This window comes from Pristis pectinata, chromosome 22, assembly GCF_009764475.1.
Source record: "Pristis pectinata isolate sPriPec2 chromosome 22, sPriPec2.1.pri, whole genome shotgun sequence".
Lineage (NCBI taxonomy): Eukaryota > Metazoa > Chordata > Chondrichthyes > Rhinopristiformes > Pristidae > Pristis > Pristis pectinata.
In genome coordinates this window covers 7,369,820-7,378,162 of record NC_067426.1, presented here as the reverse complement: position 1 = coordinate 7,378,162, position 8,343 = coordinate 7,369,820, and the positions used below count along the sequence as shown (strand labels likewise).

The 8,343-nt window shown below is 36.6% G+C and overlaps 1 long non-coding RNA gene across 1 annotated transcript; it reads right to left on the bottom strand.

Moving 5' to 3' along the window:
- Positions 1 to 421: 421 nt before the first annotated feature.
- On the bottom strand, positions 422 to 7,073 carry LOC127581645 (uncharacterized). The gene is made up of 5 exons (XR_007957978.1): positions 6,924 to 7,073; positions 6,700 to 6,790; positions 4,410 to 4,481; positions 2,639 to 2,703; positions 422 to 870 (listed from the first exon to the last, which is right to left on the bottom strand). It is a non-coding gene; the product is annotated as an uncharacterized LOC127581645 (long non-coding RNA).
- Between the last annotated feature and the right edge of the window lie 1,270 nt (positions 7,074 to 8,343).

Sequence of the window (8,343 nt, the reverse complement as noted above, 5' to 3'; positions counted from 1 at the left end):
CTCAAGATTTGGGGGAGTAGATTTAGGATGGAGATGAGGAGAAACTGCTTTTCCTAGAGAGTAGCAAACCTGTGGAATTCTCTGCCAGGGAAGCAGTAGAGGTGACCTCATTAAATATATTCAATAGATTTTTGCATAGTAGAGGAATTAAGGGATAAAGGCAGGTAAGTGGACTCCAGTCCACGGCCAGATCGGCCATGATCTTATTGAATGGTGCAGCAGGCTCAACAGGCTAGGTGGCCTACACCTGCTCCTATTTCTTTTGTTCTTATGTTGTGCTAATGCTCTGTATACCAACAGGACTGTAACAGCAACAGAACTCGAAACCAAATGCAATAGATAAGAGTACTCACCCTTACCATTACCCAATGTTACTGATCGCAATGTACAAAATGAAAAACATGACAGCACTGTGGCAGCATATTAATATTTTATTAAAGACATACAAAGAATAACAAGTGCTTGAACATACACTAAACAACTTTGGGCGATAACATACTGGAGCATATTCTTTACCACATGCTGTAAAATTTCCACTTAGATTTCTGTATCAAGCAAAGCAGATCTTTTGAACTCAAAAGTGATGGTACTTCTTTGCCACGCAACGACGGATTATCAGCTTAAAGGGAAACAGTGTAAACAACACAAAAACATGTATAAACATTTTTTGTTGGCAGATTGTATTCGCAGAGCTACCCACCAAGTTCTTGAAGTTTAAGATCCATTCACGCAAGCCCTAAAAGCATTTATAATAGTCCACTCTTTCTAAGATGACAGAACTGGGGAACGCAGACTGCCATCCTGTGGTGAAAATGGTTTACTTCTCGAGTCATGATTCCATTCAGCAAGTTGGGAGGAGTGCAGCAGAGCCTAGTTTAGATGCAACAGATCAAACATGAGAATAATGCTGAATAATGCTGTATACAACCTTTCAGTGCTGTACAAACAGCAAGATGAGGGTAGAGGAAGGAAGTGCACTGGAATTGGGTATACTTCATGTATCTGCAAAATTCAAATGTTCCCCCCCCCCAAGAGTTTGTGAAGCAGAAATCCAATTGTTAGTGATTAAAGGCAGCCAAGCTTCATTTCCCACTTAAGCTTTAGCCTTTGCCAACCATAGGAAACCCTACTTAGATCTTAATTTTCCCCTCAAAAGGCCATTGCACATCTAGCCTTGTGACACCAGCAATCCCTGGACGTACAAATAAGTAACACTAGAAAGTTTTCAAGAAAAAAAATGCCATGCATATTAGAAATAATTGCTTTGAATGTTGAGTTGCAGGAACATTAAAATTTTGGTTAAGTTATGCAAGCCACTCAAACCACAGGTGAAACTTCAAAATAAGTATCTTGACTGTGTCACAGTTTTGCCATATTTCATACCTTCTATACTTTGTTAGAAAATGCAGCTTGAGAATCAGAAAAAAGAGCAAGTTTGGATTATTCAGACGATCGAAACAACACAAGGATGTCAAATGAAGCTATAACCAGTCAATTACTTGTCAGGTCTTTTCAAAGCAGTGCAAGCCTTGGAGCAGGGGAATAAGGATACATATTTTTAGTGAATGATATATAGTGGAGGCAGATTTAATAGTAATCTTCCAGAGAACAGGATGAACACTTCAGATGAAAAATTTCAAAACCATGGGGAAGTGCATTAGGTTTGGGACTAATTGAAGGCTCATTTTAAAACTTGATGCAATGTGACGACTGCCCTCCATTTATGATGAAATATTCTATTAGTCAACAGGATGCAACAATACAGGCCAGAAAGGTCTCAAGTTTAATTCCCAGATTTTGTTGAGACAGTTAATTTTGGCTGAGAGGATCTAGGAGAACAAAATTGATCTCCTCATCCTTGGAGTTGGCTGTATGCCCTTTGTGTACTTGCATCAATTACATGTTACCTGCAGACCTGCCTTCTCTAGAGGTGCTAGTATGGTAAGAGTAATGGTTATATAATTGAATCAAAGACTCAAGTATTGGTACGTCATCATAGTTTGAGTGTTGAAGAAAAACTACATATTGACAGTAATAAAAATGAAAAGATCCTACTCAGTAAAAGTGACCATAAAAATGTCAGATTGTTAAACTAGCTGTTCAAACAGTATCTTTGAGGATGGGAAACTGCCATCTTTACTTGTGATGATGACAAACCAGCAAGTAAAAAGTTGATTCCTATAGAGGAGAGAAAGTAATGAAGAAAATTTGATGAACATTTAAAATCATGAATACTTTGCACAGGCTAAAGTATCAGATGTGTAAAAGGAACGATACTTTTGGCAAAAGCAACTATGTAATTTTTTTGTAATGTAACACGTAGATAGAATTTAGATAATGGTTATGAATGGTGAATAGAAAGTTAATTGTAGCTTTAAGGAATTGAATAAATTCTCAAAGAAGAGAAAAATTACAGAATATGGGGAAAGAACCAAGAATGGACCCCACTATACAGCTCTCTGAGTCTGTGCAGATGAAAGTTGGAATAATCATCCCTGTGCTGTACGATTACATCTTGCTCTTCAGACCTAATGAGTGCAAATCAAAGCTTTTTATATATCAATTCCAAACCTACACCTCAAAGTACTATGAAGGTGAATGAGAATTTGCAGCCAGGCAATAAGTACAATGTACTTACACATATCTACCGCAGTGGCAAACAATCCTCATGTATGTATCTAGTCACTTTCAATTAGTTTGGCACTGTGAAAGAGAAACGGTACATTTTTATCATTAAGCATTGAAGATCCTGTCTATGTGCAATGTAAAAAACAATTGCAAACTTTATTTCAATATTGATTATTCACAATATGTTGCATCTAGCTCCAGTAGGGATCATGACCTGCATGATCTCTGACATATGGATATTATAATGTTAACACATGTACTACTGAGAAAAGCAGAATTTCCAAATCTGAATTCCAATCTGTGCCGTATCTGCTAATGCCAGTCAGAGTCTGTGATGGCGCCCCACAATTACTAACATCCAAAAAAATACTGCAGATACTGGAAATTCAAAATAAAAACAGAAAATGCTGGGCAGCATCCGAAGACAGAGAAATAAAGTTAACATTTCACACTGGTGACATTTCATCTGATCAGAAGTTCTCATGAGAAGTCACTGATCTGTCCATTAACTGTATAGAGGTCAGCACAACTGGATAGCTGCTGTCTCACACCACCAGTGACCAAGGTTCAATCCTGCCCTCTCGTGCTGTCTGAGTAGCATGTGCACATTTTTCTTGTGACTGCGCAGGTTGCCGCCCAGTGTTTTCTCCCAGGATCCCAATGTTGTGCAGGTTGGGTGGTTAATTGGCCACTGTAACTTGGCCAATGGTAGAATCCGGCAGGGGGTGGGGAAGGGAGGGGAAGTTGATAGTACTGGGGGGGGGGGGGAGGGAGGGATGATGATAAAAGATTGAGATTAATGGAATGGATGCTTATTGGTTGGCATCGAGTAAATGGACAGAAGAGCCTGTTTCTGTACTATATTACACTGACTAACATTTTGCCACAGAGTAAGTCACCAGCTTCAACAAAGAGAAATGGATGGTTGAGGGTCATGAACTTTGCTTTTAGAGCTCAAATGCAAAATGCCCTTGAAACGGCTAGAATTTATTCAACCACTGGTGACTGATGCATTTAACCAGTAAACAGCAAGTATAGAGCTTACTCATTAAGCTCTTAAGAACTTTGTCCACTGTATGGCTACTGCAGGAAATGCAAAATCTGCTTAAACATGCCAGAAACCGATCATTTGATGCGGTATAAATGACAGAGCATGCACCAGTGCAAACCCACCTTCCATTCCCTGATCTACCCGTCACTCCACCCACCCCCTCACCTGGAACCAGCTATTGCTCTTGCTCGACCTCTTCCCTCCATCTTTTTACATTGGCTATCTTCCCTCTTATCTTTCAGTCCAAATGAAGGGTCCCAACCCTCAATGTCGACTGCCCAGTTCTCACCATAGATGCTGCCTGACCCGCTGAGTTCCTCCAGTATTTTGTGTGTTGCTGCTGAACGACAGAGCATGGTTTTACGAATTCATTGCAATGTTGGCTAAAATGTTTTGCTATTAAGTACATTCAAATTGGGTTGAATTTCTCACTTTTTAGCTAGTTCTGTGGACTTCTTGAATCTTGTCTGCACAACTTTTTAACTACAGCACAATAAACACAATGATCCCTCAGTTCTTCAGATTTTGCTTGAAACTTTAATGCATATTCACTAGGGGAAAAGTTAGAATTTCAAATTAAACTTTTGACATATTTTATTTTGAATTATGGATCTGTACCTAATCTCTACACTTTAAGTGTATCTAATGGGGATATTCTACAAGATGAAGTTGATTATCTGTTACAGTCTAAGCAAACACCTGCATGACAGAAGTCAAGCTCAAAGTGTACCTGGTGAATGACTGTTAATCCATTTCCATCGACTTTTGGCATATTGTTTGTTGAATGTCCTCTCACTAAAAGCTACAAAACAGTACAAAGTATATATTGACAACACAAAACAATTTGTGTTAATGCTTTTTTTGTTTCACATCAAAACATCCCCATAATCAAATTTTCTCTTCTTCATTTTAGGATACGATTCTGTATTGGAGAGAACCAAATCATTTATCAAATCTTGGCCATGCTGCCAAACACAACGACACCAACAACAGTGAGTGTCCAAAGTGTAGCCTGACCTTCATGGTAACATGCTGAAGCAAATATAAAACTTAATTCAGCATGCAGTTAATTCTCACTGTTTTTTGGCTATTAGGAACACCTTGAAGCACAAAACTTTTTATCAATGCACACATTTGCTGCATAAATAGCATCTCATGAGGTTACAGGATTTGAAAGCACATTTTATGGCAAAGTAAAAGAAATGGAATTTCCTTATTCCATGTCTTTACAGAAGGAATTTCAGAAAAAGAGACCAAAGCTGTATGTCATATGCATGGTCTGCTGCATGTGCATGGTCTGTTTGTAAAATACCAATGCCATAAATATAGGGCATTCGCTGCAGCTTGATTATAGCTTCAACATGCAGCTATTACATTACATGAAGAAGCCTCACCTGAGTGGCCCTCTATCTTCCACATTTATGCATGTCAAACAAACCAAAAATACCAGTTATAACTTACAATTAGGCTGTACCACCGCAAAACAATGCACCCACTATTCATTCAGTTAATTTGTCCAGCTTTGTTTTTAGCAAGCCAGAAGTTCAGAAAAATTTTCACCTCCTCAACTTTGCTGCCATGACAACATTTTGAATTATTGTTAATTTATTAGGCTGAATATAATCTAACAGTCAAAATATAGACAGGTCATTATATACTTTGCCTTCAGTTTAATACAAAGTTTGCAATTCCTACACTCATTTTCAATATGGAAAAACTAAAACTGTAAAACCTCAATGCGAAAGATAGGAAGTTCACTCTCATGATCACTTGCTTAGGATAGGATACATTTGTGCTAGTTTGTCTCCCATTTCAGGGAAGCAACTGGGAACAGACACTGCAACATAGCAATTTTATACCACACAAAAAATGTCTCATCAAATCATTATTATAAAATATGGTCCAGCACATTACATTAAACAATCTTAAAGTGCAAGATACAAAACATACTCCTTATTTTAACTGGGACAACTTCAAGTTCTCAAAAAAAGATTCACAGTGTACAAGATGAGTGGCATTTACCTATTAATGCAAGTTATTTTTTAAAGAATTTAATTCAAGCTAAAAGATTATGAAATATTCCAGTGTCTGGTAATATGACCTACTTTACAGAGGATTGCCACCAACACTGACAGATCAGTGTTTCAACATAGTCTCCCCATCCCCACAAGCAGATTAATATCATGTCTGTTTTACTTTATTTAGTCACGTTAACCAATAAAAGCCATTAAAACAAAAGTTCATCAACTATTAAATAGTAGAGATTGCCAAGTCTATGTATTTTGGGCAGGATAAGCAGAGAAAGAAGTTATTTTAAAATTCTGGAGGTAATCTGCAAAGACTGGTTAAAAACTGAACACAAAAACCTTTGATCAAAATATGCAATCCAGCACTTAAATTTCAGATTATTATCTGTGAACTTTAGGAATTGAACTAAAATCTTTGAATAATGTTATGGAATAAAATTAACCATCTGCAGCAGGTTTGTATTAAAACCATCACAACGTATCCTATAATATCAGTTTCCATAACTTATCATAAAGGATGCCCGGAATTTCAAGCCTCCCACCTAATGTCAGGATTCCAGATGGTTTTGTCAATTTTTACTGTTACTTAGATAGCCATCCCCCTGAAATTTACTTTAAATCACTTTGGTCATCTAGAATTATTTGTACATACTAGGTCTTTCGAATTAAGGAAGGACCAAATGCAAATCTTGCAGAACAAACACAACTCCATCATTTGTTAAAAGTATTTCACGCACAAAAGTAGAGACTAAATATAGAATTCTGATCTTTTTTTAGGAATACCATTCAAAAACATTCAACTCCAATTTCAATTATTTGGTTTATTTTGCATTATTTAATGAAGTAAACTTTAATTTAATGCTGTGCTAAAAAGAAAACAATGACCAACTTTTACAGTTGTAATGCTTAAGTGTTTACAACTGTCTATTTTTAGATGAAATGCCAAAATATACTACGTAGATTGTGAAAAACTTGGCACAGAAATTGTCTTACCACATAACTCCAACAGCAGCTTCCTGTACAGCCCCCACCTAGGATGTTGGTGTCATGACAACAGGTCAGGGCCAGCCTCAACCACGCTTCCCTGATAGTCAGGTGACAAAAGGATATTTGTTAAAACTTAAGAGACTAGAATGGAAATACAATTTGTGGCTATTTACCAGAGTAATTAGTAACAGCAATACAAAGAAATTTCTTATTGTCTACACCCTATTTACCTTGCAACCACAACGCTCCAACTTAAAATATTTTTCTGTATTTTTTTAAGCTAAAAGGAAAAATAAGTGGTTAGAGCTGATCCATAGCCAATGACAAAGTGCTAGCGTCACACTGGACGGATCACAGCACGACTGTTGCCTTTATCAATATCAGCTGAGGTAGATTGGCATTAGATCTTTTGGATAATTTTCAAGTATTTAAAAAAAAGTAAAGAAGAAAACTGCCAGTCATGCCATTTTGATCCAATCGATGAAATGTTGTACAGAAATTATACTGTAGTAGCCAACCTCGAAATAGGGATGTCACAAACATAACTACCATAGATTTGTTATTTATTGCACAATTTAACATAAAATGAATGGTATTAATTCTGCACACCAGGTTATACAATGAGGAATTGTTGTCAATAATCAGCATTCAGTGCTTACCCCAGATATGTAAATTTTAAATGAATGACAGTAAAATAACCAATCTATTGTTACCATCACAAATCACTTGTTTGTTCTACCATATCTGTTTGTGAATGCAACCTGGACCATTGTAGCATCATGTGCCTGGCAAAAGATTTTTTTTTATTTGAATTAGCCAGTTAAGAAAAAAGAATGCCATCCCTATTTGGCCATTTTAATATTGCCAGTATATTTTCAGTAGTACAGTGTTTGAGACTGGCAGATTCAGAAATGGCACTAACTCGATCAAAATGATCTCCAAGTTTATGCAGTTAAGATTTAAATTCTCTTTGCATGCTGTTATTCTCAAAAGTACATACTTCAGTTGATCAAAATCAAGTAGCATTTGATAAACTTAGCTCATGATGTACCAAATCTGAAAACAAAGTCAAGAGGATTGAAGGTATCGAATTTTAGTAGCCTTGACACATTTAATTTAACCAATATTGTTTTGTACCAAGCATTAACATGTCTAATGAAACCAATGGGAGGTTTCTTCCAATTGCATATATTCTTAAAAATTAGTTCAAGGATAGCCTTCATTCCCATTACCAACAAGCTAGATAAAAGATGCAAAACTGCTGCAAGTGAGTGATCAAAAAAGGTAACTATTTGTTCTAAATCTGCTGCTGTAGAAAGACACAGCAATAGTTCAAACATCATTCGGGTTACAGGAAATAAATGTCTTTTGATCATTTTCTTATACAGAGCAACATTTTGGGAATAACCAGTTTTTACTCTGAACTGAAAATAACTCCACTATGCAATAAATTTTGTTCATTTTTGTTGGAAGCCAACTAATTCCTCATACTGATAGCTCAAATAATATTCCATGGAGGGAGATCCACACCAGCCTTTTCAATGGAGCTGAACCAATAAAGGCTGGCAATAATGTGTAGATTGCAACATGCTTATTCAATTATTTAAACATTATGTAAGCTTCCTTGAATCACAGATTTATCTGCACAGA